General features: G+C 38.6%; 1 non-coding gene and 1 pseudogene across 1 annotated transcript; both read left to right on the top strand.

The window, feature by feature from the left end:
- Positions 1–6,423: 6,423 nt before the first annotated feature.
- Positions 6,424–6,530, top strand: LOC128775955 (U6 spliceosomal RNA). Its single transcript, XR_008420933.1, has one exon. It is a non-coding gene; the product is annotated as a U6 spliceosomal RNA (small nuclear RNA).
- Positions 6,531–18,500: 11,970 nt separating this feature from the next.
- LOC128776037 (U2 spliceosomal RNA) lies at positions 18,501–18,630 on the top strand (annotated as a pseudogene).
- The last annotated feature ends 2,497 nt before the right edge of the window (positions 18,631–21,127 follow it).

Below are 21,127 nucleotides of genomic sequence, written 5' to 3' on the forward strand. Positions count from 1 at the left end.
TCATAAAGCTTATCAGGACTCAAGCCCACATCTGTCTGGCTTCAAATCCTGTGTTCTTCCTATTACTTCATGCTAACAATGAGGTCATAGAACACATTCTAGTCTCCTCCTTGGAAGGGAAAAAGCACAAAGTGGCTTCCCTGCTGTAAGGCCCAAGATGTTCCTGGGTCCTTGGTCCCCACAGAGAGCCCAACTAAGCCCAGTTCTGTTTCCTCAGAGCCCTGCTTTCTGCTGTGGGAGCAGGTGGGTTGTTAATCTGATAAACGGCTTCCTGCTGAGGTGGGAGGGGGAGCTACAGGGCTGCTGAATTGCCCTCCAGAGTGGCAGGTGGGAGACTCCTGTGCTTTCACCCACAGAATTGCTTTAGGACTATGATCTGAAAGGATGAGGGCTTTGGGGTTGGTTAGTCTGGGGTAGGAGACCTGGCTCTGCCTCTTGCTAGTATGTGACCTCATCTGCCTTTCAATGTACTCATCAGTAAAATGTGGATAGGAATGCACACCTTAAAGGGTAGATGTGAATATTAAATGAGATAATGTGGGAAATAAGCAAAAGCCTAGCACCTTTGTCATACATTATACACAACCAAGTAAAAGGCAGCTGTTGTTTCCATCAAGGAGGTGGGCAGACTTCCAGGGGAGCTATTTAAGCATTGAGTAGTTTTTGTGTCCCGTCCCTTATGTCCACATCACAGCCAATCATTTATTATTTATTTTATTTTATTTTATTTTATTTTATTTTATTTTATTTTATTTTATTTATTTATTTTATTTATTTTATTTTTTAGAAAATGTGTTCTAAATGCTCTGTCAGCTTCTGGGGAAGAGTATGTATGAGAGAGGCAGCATCCTTCTTCCTGTACAGCTCACAGTTGAGCTGGAACCACATGTGGTAGGGAAGTATCTGGTACAGTCACAGAGGGAGCAGGATCTATGAATCTAAGCTTGACTGGCCCAATGAGGTCTCTTAGAGAGTCTGGCATTTTAAAATCCAGGCCTTCTCTCTGGGTGTAACAGGGGTCTTGTTATGGAGTTGTGAGATACACTCCTTCCTTTGTGGAGACAGCAAAGGCTAGGCTTATGGACTGCTGAGAGAAGGAGGAGGCAGAGCCCTGGGTGTGGGTGGTCTCCAAGGCAGTCCTGGGGGTGCTTCCCATCTGGTGCTGGGGAAAACCCATCACTTTTGTCAGAGACAGACTGATGCCTCTAGCTCAGAGTTTATGGGATAATTTACTTGTTATCTGAAGCATTTCTACAGTGTTAGGTGTTGCCATATCTGCCAGGGATGGTAAATATAGCAGGGACTTGCTCTAGCTCCCAGCTCACCCAGGTCACCTTGATGTTGGGCAGATCAGTGAGCACTTGGGGCCTCTCCTGGAAAGCAGTGAGATGGGTACCTAGGCTTAGGCATGGAACTTGGAGAAAAGGCTCATTGTCAGTCTCCCTGGTACAAGTCCAAGGTACAGCTGTTCTGGGGGTTGGATAGGGATAGACAGAGTTCACCCTTCTGGGCTTTTCAGATCTTCCATGATCCAGCCCCTTCCCATTCCACTCTACCCCACTATCCTGCTCATTCCTCAACATCTAGCTAGCAGGCAGTTCCTCGTGAGTCCCCAGACACATTGAAGCTCACTCACACCTCACTGGTTTTGTTTGCAACTGGATTCCTACTGTTGAACTTCTCAGCCATAGCTAGCTCATCTTGCAAGCCCAGCTCCCATTCTGCCTTCTCCAGAAAGCTTTCCTTAACTTCTGTAGCACATGTTGACCTTTCTCCTTTCAGATCTCCCCATTTTAGTGACTATGCATTAATTATCTCATGCATTAATTCATTCAATGCATTGACAAGTCTTACTTGCTCTATATGAAAAATACTTCCCAAATCCATCTACTTCTCTCCATCTGTACTGCTTCCCACCCTAGTTACCTCTAGCTTGGATTATTAAATACCCTTGTAACTGGTCTTCCTGCTCTCACTCTGCCTCTCTCCAACTCCTCTGTACTCTGTGGAATATTTAGTGATATTTTATAAAGGCAAATTAGTTCAGTCACTCCCCTGTTTACAGTCTTCCAGTAGCTTCACAAACTCATCTCCACAGGTCACAAGGTTCTGCTTTTCTGGTACATGGGTGCCTTCCCAGCCTCTTCGTATCCCATATTCCTTTTGTTCATTCTGCTTCAGACACCTCAGCCTTCTCTCCATTTCCCAAAAAGGCCAAACCATTACCACTGCCTCAAGGCCTTTCCACTTGCTAAGCCTTCTGCCTAGAATGGTCTCAGCTCCTCAATGCCTACTTCCTTCTCATCACTCAGCATTCTGTTCAACAGTAACCTCCTCAGTGACGTCTTTCCTGAATACCCAATTCAAAGTAACTCCTTAAGTCACACTTTATCTCATTACACTATTTCCTTTATATTATTAACATGTTCTGAACTTATCTGCTTTCTTTGTACTGTCTCCTTCTTTTCACTAGATAGGAAGTACCTCCAGAATAGAAACAATATCTGTCTTGTTCACTGCTATATCCTCAGAGTTTAGAATAGTACTTAACATGTATGAAACCAAAATATGTTGCTTAATAACTTATTACATGGATATTAGGTGTCTTCTATGTATGAATCACTGAAAATCAGTAAATACTACCACTAATTAGAAATACAAATGCCTATCCTTGAAACAGGGTTTCACAGAGATGGTATATGAAACTCTGGTGGTTTGCCAAGGAGTTTGCAACTGGTGTGATGAATTTAGAGAAAAAAAATGATCAAACAATTTTGTTCACATACACTTCACTAATTTTATTTTATTTTTATTTTTTATTTATTTTTATTTTTTCAGTATATGAAATTTATTGTCAAATTGGTTTCTATACAACACCCAGTGCTCATCCCAAAAGGTGCCCTCCTCAATACCCATCACCCACCCTCCCCGCCCTCCCACCCCCCCTCAACCCTCAGTTTGTTCTCAGTTTTTAAGAGTCTTTTATGTTTTGGCTCTCTCCCATTCTAACCTCTTTTTTTTTTTCCTTCCCCTCCCCCATGGGTTTCTGTTAAGTTTCTCAGGATCCACATAAGAGTGAAACCATATGGTATCTGTCTTTCTCTGTATGGCTTATTTCACTTAGCATAACACTCTCCAGTTCCATCCACATTGCTACAAAGGGCCGTATTTCATTCTTTCTCATTGCCATGTAGTACTCCATTGACACTTCACTAATTTTAAATGTAAGAGTAATTAAGATTTCTATAGAAATTCTATTACCTTATTAATAATTGTTTTATGATATTCACTGCAACTGTATTTTGGTCAGTTAATCATAGCTAATTTGAGTGATCAATTATAGATTATTTTGTATAATGTGTTTCACATCTTGTTAGTGTTAAAATTCTTAGTTATAAACATTTATGTTTTTAAAGTTACTTTCGTATTGTATTAAATCTTATGAATCTAAAGTAATTGAAGGGTACAGTTAATGATGAAGATAATATTATCAATAGTATAATACAGAATAATTCTGTAAGTATAATTATTGAATATGGTTACAGTATGAATATACAGCATGAATCTGTATGAGCTAGGACAAAATAATCTATGAGAGTTTTGAGTTAGTATATTATCTAGAAAAGAGATGTTCAGTTAGGAAATACATTGCTGAATGTTTGAAAATTGGACTTTATTGCATTGTCCAATGCAATGGACAATGGTCCCCAAAGACACTGTTTCTTGTAACACTTTGCCCTATAGTGGCAAAACGCCACCAAATTTGGACACAATTTTTAAACAAAATATGATTACCTCTCTGGTAAATCAAGTAATATTTCCTAGAGTGAGTGTAGGAAGCTAATTTTGTCAGTAAATGTAAAGAAGAGACCAAAATGATAAGACTGTTATTCAAAATTGTACTTCTTGATGCAAAATTACATATAAGTCATATAATTGTGAAGATCTTTGAATAACCAGCCTAAGAAAATAATAAATATTGGGTTTAGAGAAAAAGCAGAACAAACTTTTGGCACAATTATTTTATCAAAAGATCCTGTTGAAAGTAAGTAAAGAAAGCAAGTAGGTGTGGAACCTGATTCAAGCCAATCCTCATTGAGCTGACTGTAGACATCTTGGTAAAAAGTTGAAAGCAGTTAGTCTCTCTCACTGTTTGAAGTAATTATTAATTTAAATAATATTATTGTTTTATTTACAGATTTTAAAATTAAGGTGGGTGGCTAAACATGCTGGATTGAACACATGTTTACTCCCCACTCCCTTCCAAAAGTTGTCAGTAAATGGATTTTTAGTAAAGCATAAAGTGGACTTCTGTTTTAATCCATGATGAACTAATAGGGGCCACTTTTATCCTGCCACAGAAATAACTGGAAACTCTTATAAAGAGTATGAAACACCTGTTTTCTGATATTGGACTAGAGGTATCACAGATTGTGATTCCTGAGAGAAGAGAGAAAAATGAGGCAAGTTCTATTATCACTTAGGTTTCTACCTGGAAGCACATTCCAGATCACGAAGCTGGGAGGGGAGTCCCAAGTATGGCATGGTGGTCACACTTAGTTGAAGAGAGAGATTGGAGTTCAGGGAAACTGAGGCAACTGAAAGTTGTAAGGAAGAATTGCATACAAAAGGGAGTTATACAGAAAAGTTCTCCAGAAATCTCTTTTTAAGTTATTAATTAATTTATTTATTTATTTATTTTTGAGAGAGAGAGTGTGTGTGTGAGTGGGGGAGGGTCAGAGGAAAAGAGAGAGAGAATCTTAAGCAGATTCCATGCTCGGCACGACCCCAATGTGAGGCTTGATCCCACGACCCTGGGATCATGACTTGAGCTGCAATCAAGAGTAAGATGCTCAAGCGACTGAGCCACCCAGGTGCACCATAAATACTAAGAAGTAATAAGAAAAAATGATGAAAAATTTTCTAAATTAGATAAAAATGCTAAGACAAAGATACAAGATGCTAAATAGAATAAACTTACATACACAGAAACTCATATCAAACCATATCATAATCAAGTTGTTAAAAACTAATATTAAAGAGCTAAAGATAAAAATCAGTATGTACAGAAAAACAAAGATAAGAATTACTACAGGGGTGCCTGGGTGGCTCAGTTGGTTGGGCGACCAGCTTCAGCTCAGGTCATGATCTTATGGTTTGTGAGTTCGAGTCCCTCGTCGGGCTCTGTGCTGACAGGTCAGAGCCTGGAGCTTATTTCAGATTCTGTGTCTCCCTCTCTCTCTACCCTTCCCCTGCTCATGCTCTGTGTCTCTCTGTCTCTCAATAATAAAAACGTTAAAAAAATTAAAAGAAAAGAGTTACTACAGACTTCATGTCTAAAGCTATGCAAGCCAAGAGACAATGGAATGGCTTCTTTAAAGTGCCAAAAGAAAAAATAAGACAATTTGGACATAAGTGAAACTATTTTTCAAACGTGAAGGCAAAAAACAAACAAACAAACAAAAAAAAAACATACAAAAAAACCCACAAAAAAACAAAAAGAAAGAAAGAGGCTTTTCATACAAACAAAAGTCGAAAGAATTTGTTGTCCAGAAACTTGCACTATGTGAAAGATTATTCAGGCAGAAAGAAAATATCAGGTGGGAATATGGATTTACACAAAGAAATGAAGAGTGCTTGAAATGGTATATATATGAGTAAATATAAAACACTTTCTTCTCCTTCATTTTAAAATGTATTTATAGTTTATAAGTTAAAGCAAAAATTACATGCATGGTAGGATTTAGACCATCTGTAGAAGTGAAATGTGTGACAATAGTAGCACGAAGGATGGGAGAAATGAAATGATAGTATATTTTTGTTATGACATTTTTACATTATGCCAGAAGTGATATAATAAACATTATTTGAAATAAGTGTAAAATGAAAATGTAAATAATAAATAAGTAAAATATACATGTTTCAAATACTAGAGTAACTACTAAAAAAAAAAACTTCTAAAACAAAGAGGTATAGCTAATAAACTAATCCTGTAGATTAAATGGAGGGCTAAAAATATTCAATTATTACAAAAGAAGTCAGGAATAGGGGCGCCTGGGTGGTTCAGTTGGTTAAGTGTCTGAGTCTTGATTTTGGCTTAGGTTATGTGATCTTACAGTTGGCGAGATTGAACCCATGTCAGGCTCTGCACTGTCTCTCCTATCTCTCTGCCCCTTTCCAACTTGCACACATGTGTTCTCTCTCTCTCTCTCTCTCTCAAATAAACGTTAAAAAAAATTTTTTTTTTAAGTCAGGAGCAAAGGAAAAAAAGAACAATGAACAGATAGGACCAAATAAACAAATAGGAAGATGGTAGAATTAAGCCCAACCATCTTAATAATTATATTTATTATAAAGAATCCAAACACCCCACTTATAAGGCAGAGATGGTCAGACCAACTGGATTAAAAAAGCAAGACCCCTGTACTCGCTTCGGCAGCACATATACTAAAATTGGAATGATACAGAGAAGATTAGCGTGGCTGCTGTGCAAGGATGACACGCAAATTCGTGAAGCGTTCCATATTTTTACTAATATAACACTGTATGTCAACTAACTAGAATTAAAGATAATAAAAAAAGAAAAAAAAAAGCAAGACCCAACTGTGCACTATCCAGAGGAAACCCATTTAATTTAATTAATTAATTAATTAATTAATTAATTAATTTTTTAATATATGAAATTTATTGTCAAATTGGTTTCTATACAACACCCAGTGCTCATCCCAAAAGGTGCCCTCCTCAATACCCATCACCCACCCTTTCACCCACCCTCCCCTCCCTCCCACCCCCCATCAACCCTCAGTTTGTTCTCAGTTTTTAACAGTCTCTTATGCTTTGGCTCTCTCCCACTCTAACCTCTTTTTTTTTTTTTTTCCTTCCCCTCCCCCATGGGTTTCTGTTAAGTTTCTCAGGATCCACATAAGAGTGAAACCATATGGTATCTGTCTTTCTCTGTATGGCTTATTTCACTTAGCATCACACTCTCCAGTTCCATCCACGTTGCTACAAAAGGCCGTATTTCATTCTTTCTCATTGCCATGTAGTATTCCATTGTGTATATAAACCACAATTTCTTTATGCATTCATCAGTTGATGGACATTTAGGCTCTTTCCATCATTTGGCTATTGTTGAGAATGCTGCTATAAACATTGGGGTACAAGTGCCCCTATGCATCAGTACTCCTGTATCCCTTGGGTAAATTCCTAGCAGTGCTATTGCTGGGTCATAGGGTAGGTCTATTTTTAATTTTCTGAGGAACCTCCACACTGCTTTCCAGAGCGGCTGCACCAATTTGCATTCCCACCAACAGTGCAAGAGGGTTCCCGTTTCTCCACATCCTCTCCAGCATCTATAGTCTCCTGATTTGTTCATTTTGGCCACTCTGACTGGCGTGAGGTGATATCTGAGTGTGGTTTTGATTTGTATTTCCCTGATAAGGAGCGACGTTGAACATCTTTTCATGTGCCTGTTGGCCATCCGGATGTCTTCTTTAGAGAAGTGTCTATTCATGTTTTCTGCCCATTTCTTCACTGGGTTATTTGTTTTTCGGGTGTGGAGTTTGGTGAGCTCTTTATAGATTTTGGATACTAGCCCTTTGTCCGATAAGTCATTTGCAAATATCTTTTCCCATTCCGTTGGTTGCCTTTTAGTTTTGTTGGTTGTTTCCTTTGCTGTGCAGAAGCTTTTTATCTTCATAAGGTCCCAGTTATTCACTTTTGCTTTTAATTCCCTTGCCTTTGGGGATGTGTCGAGTAAGAGATTGCTACAGCTGAGGTCAGAGAGGTCTTTTCCTGCTTTCTCCTCTAAGGTTTTGATGGAGGAAACCCATTTTAAATACAAACATACACATAGATTAAAAGGATGGATAACTTATACCATGTAAGCACCAATCATAACAAAACTAGAATGACTATGTTAATATCAAAGTATACCTTAGAACAAGAAATGTCACATGGAATAAATAGGGTCATTTCATAATAATTGAGAGTACAGTTGGTCAAGAGGACATAACAATTCTAAATGTGTGTACACCCAATAACAGAGCTTCAAAATAAATGCGGCAAAAATTGATAGAGAAATGAACAAACTCAGGATTATTGTTAGATATTTCAATATTCTTCCTTCAAACAAACTGAAAAAATTAGTAGAGATATAGAAGATAAAAAACAATACTATCAGCCAACTCAACCTAGTTGACATTTACAGAATACATTACCAAAAACAGCAGAATACACATTCCTTTCAAGTGCATATGAAAGATTCACCAAAGTAGGCCATATTACGAGCCATAAAACAGGGGTCCCTGGGTGGCTCAGTCAGTTGAGTATCTGACTTCAGCTCAGGTCATGATATCGCTTTTTATGAGTTTGAGCCCCTTATTGGACTTGCTGCTGTCAGCACAGAGCCCGTTTCAGATTCTCTGCCCCCTTCTCTTTTCATCCTTCTGCTGCTCTTGCTCTCTTTCTCAAAAAAAAAACATTAAAAAAAACCCCAATCTCAATTAATGTAAAACAATTAAATCATACAGAGTATGTACGTTCTCTAATAAGAGTGGAATTAAGTTAAAAATTAATAATATATATTCAGAAAAAACAACACACTTCTAAATAATGTAAAGGTAAAGTTAGAAATCACAAGGAAATTTTAAAATATTTTAAATGAAGATGAAAGTTTTCAAACTTATGGGATGCAGCTTAGACAGTCCTTAGAAGAAAATTTATAGCTTATCTTAGAAATGAAGACAGGTCTCAAACGCATGATCTAGACTTCCACCTTAAGAAGCTAGGAGCAGAGGAGCAATTTGAACCCAAAGGAAGTAGAAGAAAGGATATAATAAAGATCAGCAAACAATGAATCAAAAAATAGAAAAAAGAGAAAATCAGTGAAACTAAATATTTGATTTTTAAAAATCAATATAATTGATAACATCTAAATAGAATAATCAAGAAAAAGAAGACACAAATTATCAGGATCTGGGAAAAGAGAAAACATTTCTAAAATCCTACATTAACTAAGGAGATAAGAAAAGGATATTATGAATAACTATGTGAATACGCTTGAAAACTTGGATGAAATGGGATAATTCCTTGGAAGACACAAATTTTTAACACTGACTCAGGGAGAAATATTCCTGAATATCAATATAATAATGAAAGTAATTAAAATTATATTAAATTCTCCCAGAAATTCTTGATGGTGCTACTGGTGAATTCTATCAAACATTTAAGGAAGAAATAATACTTAACTTTCAGAAAGTAAAATTAGATAGTGAACTTTTCAGCTCATTTTATGAGGCCAATATCAGTTTGATTTCAAAACCAGAGAGAGACATTACAAGAAAAAAATTACAAACCAATATCCATTACGGACATAGGTAAAATCCTTAACAAAGTATTAGCAAAATGAATACTAAAAGGAAAATACATTATGATTCAGTGGGGTTTATCCCAGGAATGCAAGGCTATTTAATATTTATATATCAAACAATTGTAACTTACAACATTAGCAGAAACGAAGGGAAAAAATATCATCTCTATAGATGCATCAAAAGCCTTTGGCAAGATTCAACACTTATTTATGATTTAAAAAGACATAAACCTCAGGGTGCCTGGGTGGCTCAGCTGGTTAAACACCTGACTTTTGATTTTGGCTCAGGTCATGATCTCATGGTTCATGGGTTCGAGCTTCATGTCGGGCTTAGCACTGACAGTGTGGAGCTTGCTTGGGATTCTCTCCCTCTCCCTCTCTCTCTGCTTCTCCCCCCGACTCATGCGTACGTGCTCTCTCTCTCTTTCTTTCTTTCTCTCAAAATAAATAAATAAACTAAAAAAAAAAAAAAGGCACAAACCTCTCAGTAAAGTATGAATACCTGGGAACTTCATCAATCTGGTGAAGGACCTCTCATGAAAACCTACAACTGATGCTATACTTAATGGTAAAAGACTAAATATTTTCCCTCTAAGATGGATGTCTGCTTTTACCACTTATATGTAATATCTTTCTGAAGGTCCTAGCTATAGCAGTAAAGGGAGACATACAGATTGGCAAAGAAGAAGTAAAATAGTATTTATTTGCAGATGACATGATTGGGGTATGTAGAAAATCCTAAGGATTCTACAGAAAAACTACTGGAACTAATAAGTATGTTGATAAGTTCACAGGATACAAGTTAATGTTTAATTTTTCCCTTGTATACTAGCAATGAATAATTTTGAAATGGAGTTTTTAAAATATCACTTACAGGGGTGTTGGCTGGCTCAGTCAGAAGAGCATGCAACTCTTGATTATGGGGTTATGAGTTTAAGTCCAATGTTGGGTGTAGAGATTACTTAAATAAATAAAATTAAAAAAAATACTTAAACTGTTTTAAAAGTAAAAATAAAAATACCATTTACAATAGCATATGAAACACCCTAGCTTGGGGAGATTGTATGTGAGGGGAAATATGGGTTACATAGAAACTCTCTGTACTTGGATTTTGTTGTGAGCCTAAAACTGCTCTAAAAACTGAAGTCTATTTTTTAAGAAACAAACAAACAAAAACACATGAAATATTCAAAGACACATTTTACAAGATTTGTTTGAGATTTGTACACTAAAAACTACCAAACATTACTGCGTTAGAGTAGACCTACATGAATGGAGAGATATACCATGTTTGTGGACAAGAAGACTTAATGTTGTTAAGATGTCAGTTTTTCCAAATTGACCTGTAGATTCAGTGCAATCACAATCAAGCTGATTCTAAAATTTACAGGGTAACACAAAGAACCTAGAATGGCCAGAACAATTTTGAATGGAACAAAGTTGGAAGTCTTACACTACTTAATTTGAAGACTCCCTATAAAGTTGCAGTTATCAAGACATTCTGGTACTAGCATAGGGATAGATATAACGGTTAATAGAAGATGATAGGGAGTTTAGATATAGGCCCACACATAAATAGTCCATTGAGTTTTTAAAAAAAGACCAATGTATTTCGATGGGGAGGAGAGTTTTTAAAAGAAATGATGCTGGATCAAGTGGATATCTATATTGAGATAAAGAGCCTCAACCCTTACTTCACACCATACACAAAAGCAGCTAAAAATGGATCCCAGACCTAAACATAAAAGTTAAAATTATAAAACTTCTAGAAGAAATTGTAGAAAAATATCACCACTTCACAGTAGGCAAGGATTTCTTAAATAGGATACAAAAGCCACAAACAAACAAACAAAAAAAGAGGGGCACCTGGGTGGCTCATTCGGTTGAGCATCCGACTTCGGCTTAGGTCATGATCTCACAGTCTGTGAGTTTGAGCCCCACGTCAGGCTCTGTGCTGACAGCTCAGAGCCTGGAGCCTGCTTCGGATTCTGTGTCTCCCTCTCTCTCTGCCCCTCTGCTGCTCATGCTCTGTCTCTCTCTCTCTCTGTCAAAAATAAATAAACATTAAAAAAAAAAAAAAGAAAAGCTATCCTTAAAAAAAGAAAAAAGAAAAATTGAGAAATTCAACTTCATGAAAAGGTAAAAAACCCGGGTGGAACTAGCCCAAGAAAGAAGTTAAAGGAATTCTAAGGATGATGAAAGGGGCTCCTGGGATATGGCTATACAGCAGGACTAGAAGCATCCAGTCTAGATTGGAGCAGAAAGGCTCTGGGAAAGGTGTGTTCAAGGGATCCAGGGACTTACAATGTGTTTGAATAGATGAAGAGGAGATTAACACAGTGGAAAGTTTGGAGATGGGTTAGTGGAAGGTGCATAGAAACTAAGCAAAATAATAAGACAAGTATTTAGTTACTAGTTGTGTAAGGAGGAAGGAGAATGATGGAAGACTGCAGAGCTTGCCTGTAGTAGTGTTACAGGTGATAGGGATATAAGCATTGAATATTAATCCAACTAAAAATTGACATTGAAAGGGTGGAAGAGGAGAAGTGTGGTGTGTGAGAGGTGTGTGGTGGTTTCCAGGAATGGTGAAAGAGACTTAAATCCTCATCTTTATAAGCACTAGTTACATAGAAAGAGGGGGAACAACAAGGCAAGAAATGCAGAGTGGCTGCTTCTCATAATAAGTCTTCCAGAATTTTCTGAATCACTGAACTGTATGTATATGGACATGACTTGAAGCCAGGTACTGGCACTTGCTGATTGTGTGACCTTGGGCAAATCACTCAACGTCTCTGTTCCTCAGTTACATCATTTGTTGAAAACTACGTAATTGTTGTGCTTACCTCAGAAAGTTATTGTTAGGGTGAACTAGTTTAATCTATGTAAAATATCTGGAATAGTGCCTGGTTCAAAGTGAGAGCTTTGTAGGTGTTACTGTTGTAATTATGTACAAGCATTATTAAAATAAAAATTGTACTGAATCTTAAAAAAGGTTTTTACCTAATATTGGTGGTCCATATGTATTTACCTAACATGTCTTTATATCCCATTAAACAAATAACTTCATAAGAAATAAATTGTATTATCTGCCATTTTCATCTAAAGAAGCTGAGACTCAGAGAACTTTAACCACCTGCTCAAGATCAAGCAGCTAGTTATTGCCAATTGCCCCAATGTTAGGATCTCAATTGGGTCCGTCTGGCCACAAATCCCAGCCTTTTCCCATTCTGCTGTTTTATAGCCCAGGCTAACCATAAGCTCCTATGCGGAGTGGGAGTAAGCAGGATGCAGTCCTCCATATCTCCTCGAGAAACTGACAGAACACCATGGAAGGCACTCAGTGAGTAGTTCCGGAAGGAAAGACCTGGCCTGAATTGAGTGCTCAGTAAATTTTGGTTGAATGAATGAATGAATGTGCATGGTTTTGAAGCCCCGGGCAGATGTTAGGACGCTCCCCAGGAATGCTGGTTGTGTGTGAGGGGAGAGGACAGTTTCTTAAAACTCCATTGTGCCTAAACTCTAGGCTGCCTAGATGCTAAAATAACTTAGGCTGCAGGGTCAGGTCTGCCCATCCTGTACTTACCCCACCAGCCCAGCCCTCTTCACAGGGCCTGGAGCTGAACAAGATGAAGACTGACTTTATCCAGCCAGTAAATTTCATGTATTCAAAAAAAAAAAAAAAAAGAATCCAGAAACTTTGACAGACCTTTATATTAATGTGACATTTATTACTCCCACCTCCAAAGTGGCCCAGAACCCTACTTCTGTAGATATCTTCAGTTTGACCAACATGAGCAAGCTAGCTTTCTTGTGTGTGTGTGTGTGTCACCTTGTACAAAAAACTCAAGGCTTTAATAACAGAACAAAGTTGTGATAGGCATGTTGACTGGCTGGTTTTATCGAAGTGAACCTTACAGAAGTGGGTTAAAAAGGTCTTCAGCAGTCGCTTCCTGTCCCACTTAGTAAATATTCCTTCCCTGTGGTAGCAGCTTTCTCCGAGAAACTCCTATTGTGATGGAGTTGTTTTCCCAAACTTGGAAAAGCCAAGGGCTGCTAGGTGGCCCCATGGTCTCTCAACCTCTAACCAAGCCTGGAGGATCCAAATAAAAAATTTCTGGGCCTTAAAACCAAATTGTACTCTGACTCAAACCAGAACCTGTCCACAGGTTCAGCTCCCCCTGTGGCAGTGACCCTTGTTCTGCAACGGAAGTGGGGGTGGAGGTTGAGGGACCTCAGTTTAGCTCCCGCAGACAGAGTGGCTGCCCTCATCCCAGGTGGCTTTTGATTGAAAGAGGCCCATGTGGAGCTTCCTCTGTCCCTCCTAAGGTAGTGGGGGGGGGGGGGTCTGTTGTCATGAACTAGGAGTTTGAAACCTTGTTTCCAAGCAGTGGCTCTGCTAAAAGTGACCTTGTGCCAGGAAAACCTCCCTGTGTCTTGATTTGTGCTTCTTTACGGTGAGGGATTTAGAGTTGCTGAGTGATTTTCAAAGTTTTCCCCCTAATAGCAAGACTCTTTGTACAAAGGAAATCTGTCTGCATGCCCGATATGGAAGAGGCAGAGCTGCTCTGTTTATTTTGAAGGTGGACTTTCTCTTCCTCTGTGTGGCCATACTAGATGTAGCTCTAAACTTCTGTGTTTTAATTTTTTCCCCCTAAGTTGGATAACATATTAATAGGACAGGGGGAGAAGGACCAGAAAGACGTTAAGATGTGAAAGGGACCAAATTAACAGATCACAGGCTATGCTTTTCCACATCGAAAAGGAAGATAAAAGGTATTATAGAAGATGTTAGTAAATTGTTTCTCTGAAAAGCCTTACAGATCATGGCATGAAATTACATTAAGTTGTATATGTGCCATCTTCAAAAGAATAACGTTATAGCACCATCAGTGGACGCTGTTTTGGCTGTGTGAACCTTGTAGGTAAGAGGAGATGGACATTCACAGGCCTGGCTTTTCCTACTCATGTAAATAGTATGAGTTTTCACTGTTAAAACAGTTCATTTCATTGCTATCTTATTTCTGTCACAGGCCCTGAGAGCTTGGTTGGGCCAAGGGTCACTCAGAAAATAACCAGCTTCCACTTTTTTAATTATGCAAACTAGAGCTAGATGACTGAGATCTTGCCTTTGGTCTGCAAGACATAGGGAGTTTTGCAAGCCCTAGGGGAGTGCAGAATTTCCTGAAGATGTTGCAAGGTGGCCGGCTTTCTTCTGAAGTCATGCAATATTCTCCTTCGCTTTGGTTATGACTGCAGAGGTGCTGGGAAGCCAAATGAAAACTGGCACCTTGGAGCGGGCTTCTCTCCACAGGCCCCTGAGGTGAGGTCTGTTCCCTTAGAGGGTAAGGTGTCCCTGCTCTCATCTAAAGGTGTTTGGTCCAATTCCACCTCTCAGTTACTTCATTGGCAGTTTTCCAAACCAAAAATATTTTTGCAGAGGGAAGGGCATGCAAAGGCTTGAAAATTTAGAGAGCAGAGAGCTGGATGGCCCAGATTTATGAAAGTTCCTATTCTGCTAGTTTAAATTGGAAAAGGATCTAGGAATTCCCAGAGAAAGAGAGCTTCATTGAGAAAGAACAAATTTCATCAGAGAATTTTATCACCAGCTACATGGGGCATCCTGATGCAGTCACTGCCCCACACCTCTTAGCCGCCATGAGAGGAAGGCCTGGGCAGCAGACGCCCCAGAAGCTAGGCCCAACCTCACTCAAGCCTCCTGGGCACATTGCAGAGGAAAGTCACCCCTGTTCCCCCACTCTACCCACATCCCAGTAGAGGTGAGCTTCTAGACATCCTTACTCTTCTTTTTTCTACCAGCGCATAAAATACGCAGTTATTAAAGATTTTCATATTTTAGAATAATATCACTTACCTTGGTCTCGGTAAATCTTCAGCGCATCACTCCTCTCTGCTAAGGAGTAGGAAGACCAGCTAGTTTTTTTTATCATGACTATAAGCAGAAGATGCCAAATAATACCATACAGAGATTCCACTAAGTACATTAAGTTTGGTGGGGTTTTTAAGTGTTTGAGAATCTCATGGGAATGAAATGATTCAAAGGACAAAATTTAAAAAACACATAAAGTCATCATTCTCTGAAAATAATAGCATATGAATTAGTTCCTGAAGCATTTAAATAGAAAGTGAAACTGAATCACAGTTTATTTTTCATAGTAAAGCTATTTAGAATGCAAGTCCTCTTCCCTGAAAGAGCAACAGGGTTTTTGTAAAACATTTCTTCCTGTTCTCTGAAATTAGGAGTTCACAAGAAGACCTGGGGGTTATGCTTTTTGAAGGTAACACTTTACTTCAACAATGAAGAATGCCACATGGAAATCAAGGAGTGGTGTTCTGGAGAGGAGACGTGTACCCCCTGAGTCAGCAGAGCATATGACTGAACCGCAGTTTGGGTCAGACACCCAAGGCCAGGGAAGCAGCTGCTCAGTCCTGTGTACACCGAGAGCTGAGCAAATGGTGATATCTGTGTCAGAGGGGTCTCACGATACTGTTGAGAGTTAGCTTGGGTGAGCTGGAGCTCAGTATATATATCAAGGGCCTCGAGAAAGTATAGGAAGAGTTGGGAAGACTAGGTATGTAAAGGGGGTGGGAAAGAATCTTTCTCAAGAAAATTGATTTTGTAGGTTTTTCATTTGTAGGGTGGCAAGGTCCCTTTCCCTCCCATCTGCTTGAAAATACTTTACTGTCCCAGTAGAGTTCTAGTCCAGACCCTGGTTGACCCCATCTTCTTAATCATGCTTGCTGTTTTTCTATTTTCTCCAATTTCAGACTTCTGTGTCTTAAAAAAGAATACATGGTGGGTCTTACCTGCCTCTGGGGCTTTCCTCTTGAGGCTGCCCCTGCCTGGGTCATACCTTTGCCTTCCTATCCCCCTATTTCCACTTCTTACCCCCATCCATCCTTCCATGCCATCACAGATGTTCCACTTATTTCTGACCACCTCACCGTACCCTGTACTTTTAAGTGGTGTGACCAAAAAATCTAATGTCCAAATCGGAATACTTTTGGAAGTAAAAGGGATGCTTGTAACCAATGATGCTGAGATAATAAAGTAGGGACTATCCCAAGCAAACCAGGATGGATGTTCCTCTTCAACGCATTTACCCTTGTCATGTCTCCTTCCCATAGGAAGGTTGACGATTCTGAGGGCGATGACTGCCTTGTCTTTGCATCCCTTCTCATGTCCAGCCAGTACTTTTTTTTATATATAAAATAAACTTTTTATTTTGAAATAATTACAGATTTATATAAAGCTGTGGAGAATTACAGAGTTCCTGCATACCCCTTACCCAGTTTCCCCCATTATTTACATTTTGCACTTCCATGGTACATTTATTAAAACTAAGGAACTGTATTGGTTTATTATTATTAACTAACGTCCAGACCAGTTTTTCTATTAATGTCCTCTTCCTGTTCTGATCCAGACTAGAATACCATACTGTGTTTAGTTTACATGTCTCCCCGGGTCAGTCTTTCCTTGTTTTCATGACTTTGTGCCATGAGAGGTACTATCCAAATTTCATGAAGAAATGTGACCAAACTGGATTTGTCTGTTTTTGTGTAATTAGACCCAGGTTATGGTTTTGGGGAAGAATACCGTAGAAGTGAAGTCCTTTCTCATCACACATATCAGGGGGCACATGATAGCACTGGGGATATGAACTTCATCACTTGGTTAAGGTGTTGTGTTTCCTTTCCCTATTCTGTGGAAGCAGGTCACTAAGTTTAAACCACTCTCAAAGGGTGGACTAACTCCACGTCCTATAAGGAGTACTATCTACAAACAGTATTATTCATTGATTTATTTTAAAACTGATAATTATTTTCTGACCTTATTTCCATTTTCTGTTTAAAAGCCTGTGGACAAACAGCTTAAAATCACCCAGGGTTTTTCCTACCCACTCAGTGGCCTGAGCAGTGGGAGCTGCAGACCAGCCTGCTGTGGAGGACCATGCATGCCTTTCTTCAGTAGTAAGCACTTGTTTGCTTTCCAGTACTACAAGATGCTCCAGACTTGTCTTGTATTTTTCCTACCCCAGCCTTAGAACCGGCCAATTTCCCAAGGAGGCTTGTATCCTTTTATTGGAAAATGACATTTAGAAACAAAGATGTAGCACAGTTCTTTGAGCTGAACTGAAATCTGCTCTGGTCCTCCTGAACTAACTTAAACCTGGCAGGAGTGTGTGAGAGGCACATGCAATAGCCCCAGAGCTGTGTGGTGACCGGGTGACAGAGGTGGTTGTGGTCCATTTGGGCATTAGTCCATTTTGCTTCCTAATGAGTGAGTAGTGAGCTCCTGTGTCCTTACTTGAGGGCCCTACCCCTGCAGGGTGTGAGAGAAAACTAAAGAGGTGTCTCTGGGCCCAGAGTGGGGAGCAGTGGGATACAGCAGCTTCTTCCCCTCTATACCCTGGTCATTAGTAGGACAGATGGAGGGGCCCTTCTTTATCTGTGATTTTTAACAATTTTGTTTAACATTTTTTGAGGTATAATTGACCTGTACCACTTTATGAATTTCAGGTGTACCACATCATTTGATATTTGCGTATGTTGTGAAATGATCACCACAGTAAGTCTAGTTGACATCTGTCACCACACCTGGCCCGGATTTACGTGTTTTTTTCTTGTGATGAGCACTTTTAAGATCTACTCTCAGCAAACTTCAAATGGGCAATACAGTATTATTAACTATAGTCCCCATGCTGTACATTATATTCCCAGGACTTAATTACTTTATAACTAGAAGTTGGTGCCTTTTGTCTCCTTTGACCCATTTCACCACCAACCCTCCCCATGCCCCACCAGTCTTGAAACCACCAATCTGTTCTCTGTATCTTTGAGCTTGGTTTTTAAATATTTTAAAATTTTTATTTGTAGATTACACATACAAGTAAGATCATATGATATTTGTATTCTTCCATCTGACTTATTTCACTTAGTATAATGCCCTAAAGGCCCGTCCATATTGTTGCAAGTAGCAAGATTTCCTTCCTTTTTATGGCTGAGTAATATTCCGTTGACTATATATGCCACATTTTCTTTATCCATTCATTTGTCGGTGGACACTCTGGTGGTTCCCATATCTTGGCTACAGTAAATAGTGCTGCAGTGAATCGCTTCTCGGCCTTTTGGCTAAGATCAAGTGTAGTATCTGTTTTTATCAGTTTAATAGTGCTGTAGTGAACATAGGGGTGCATGTATCTTTTAGAATTAATGTTTTTGTTTCCTTTGGATAAATTCCAGAAGTGGAATTTACTGGGTCATATGCTACTTCTACTTTAATTTTTTGAGGAACTTCCATACTGTTTTCCACAGTGGCTTCACCAATTTACATTCCCACTGACAGTTCTTGAGGGTTCTCTTTTCTCCCATCCTGGACAACACTTGTTGTTTCTGGTCTTTTTTTTTTTTTTTTTTTTCATTAAGTATAGCTAACATACAATGTTAATAGTTTCTGTTGCACAATGTATTAATTCAATAATTTTATACATTAGTCAGTGTTCATCATAAGTGTAGTCACCATCTGTCACCATACAGTATTACCACAATATTACTGACTATATTCCGTATGTTGTTATTTTTCATCTCCATGACTTATTTATTTTATAACTGAAAATTTGTACCTCTTAGTCCCTTTTATCTATTTCACCCATGCTCCCACCCAACTTCCCTCTGGCAACCACCAGTTTGATCACAATATTTAAAATTCTTTTTTATTTGTTTTGTTTTTTAGATTCCACATATAAGTGAAATCATTTGGTATTTGTCTTTCTCTGACTTTATTTACTTAGAATAATACCCTCTGCGTCCATCCATGTTGTCACAAATGGCAAGATTTCATTCTATTTATTGCTGAGTAGTAATCCGTTGTCTATATATACCACATCTTCTTTATCCATCTTTTGATGAACATTAGGTTGCTTCCATATCTTGGTTATTGTAAATAATACTGCAATAAACATAAGAGTGCATATATCTTTTTGAATTATATTTTTGGGTTTTTTTTGTTGTTGTTGTTAAATATGAAATTTATTGTCAAATTGGTTTCCATACAACACCCAGTGCTCATCCCAACAGGTGCCCTCCTCAATGCCCATCACCCACTTTCCCCTCCCTCCCACCCCCCATCAACCCTCAGTTTGTTCTCAGTTTTTAAGTATTTTTGTTTTCTTTGGCTAAATACCCAGCAGTGGGTTTACTGGATCATATGGTATTTATATTTTTAATTTTTTGAGGAAGCACCATACTGTTTTCCACAGTGGCTGTACCAATTTACATTCCCAAGAGAGCACAAGGGCTTTCCTCTCCACATCCTTGTCAACACTTGTTACTCTTCTCTTTTTGATTCTAGTCAACTGTACTGGTTTGAGGTAATACCTCATTATGGTTTTGATTTGTTTTTCCTTGATGATTGGTACCGTTGAGCATCTTTTCAAGTGTCTGTTGGCCATCTGTCATCTTTGAAAAAATGTCTATTCAGGTCCTCTGTCCATTTCTTAAAAAAATTTAATTCTAGTATAATTAACATATAGTCTTGTATTAGTTTCAGGTGTGCAATATAGTGATTCAACAATTTTATACATTACTCAGTGCTCATTGTAAGCGTACTCAATACCCTTCACCTATTTCACCCATCTACCACCCACCTCCCCTCTGGTAACCCTCTGTTTGCTCTCTATAGTTAAGAGTATGTTTTTTGGTTTTTTGTTCATTTGTTTCTTAAATTCCACCTATTAGTGAAATCATACAGTATTTGTCTTTCTCTGATGTATTTCACATAGCATTATGTGCTCTAGATCCATCCATGTTGTTGCAAATTGCAAGATTTCATTTTTTATGGCTGATTAATATTTCATTGTGTGTGTGTGTGTGTGTGTGTGTGTATATATATATATATACACACATATGCATATATATGTGTGTGTATATATATATGTGTGTGTATATATATATGTGTGTGTGTATATATATATACACACCTCTTTTTTTACCCATTCATCCATCAGTGGGCACTTGTGTTACTTCCATAACTTGGCTATTGTAAATAATGTTGCAGTAAACATGGCGGTATACATATCTTTTTGAATTAGTGTTTTCATATTCTTTGGGTAAATATGCAGTAGTGCAATTACTGGATCATATGGTAGTTCTATTTTTAATTTTTTGAGAAACGTCTATACTAGTTTCCATAGTGGCTGTACCAGTTTACATTCCCACCAACACTGCAAGAAGGTTCCTTTTTCTCCACATCTTTGCCAACACTTGATGTTTCTTGTGTTTTTGATTTTAGCCATTCTGACAGGTGTGAGGTAATATCTCACTATGGTTTTGATTTGCATTTCCCTGATGATGAGTGATGTTGAGCCTCTTTTCATCTGTCTGTTGGCTATCTGGATGTCTTCTTTGGAGAAAAGTCTGTTCATGTCTTCTGCCCATCTTTAACTGGATTATGATTTTTTGGTATGCTTTTCTTCTGCCCATTTAAAAAAAATGTTTATTTACTGGGAGAGACAGAGAGAGAGAGCGCGAGCACAAGTGGACAGTAGCAGAGAGCAAGGGAAAGAGAATCCCAAGCAGGCTCTGTGCCATCAGTGTAGAGCCTAATGCGGGGCTTGAAGCCACGAACTGCAAAATCATGACCTCAGCCAAAGCCAAGAGTTGGGTGCTTAAAGGACTGAGCCACCCAGGCACCCCTCTTCTGCCCATTTTTAAAAAATACCTGGGGCGCCTGGGTGGCGC

Source organism: Panthera pardus, unplaced genomic scaffold (genome assembly GCF_024362965.1).
Source record: "Panthera pardus isolate Hobbes unplaced genomic scaffold, ASM2436296v1 HiC_scaffold_11, whole genome shotgun sequence".
NCBI classification, from domain to species: domain Eukaryota; kingdom Metazoa; phylum Chordata; class Mammalia; order Carnivora; family Felidae; genus Panthera; species Panthera pardus.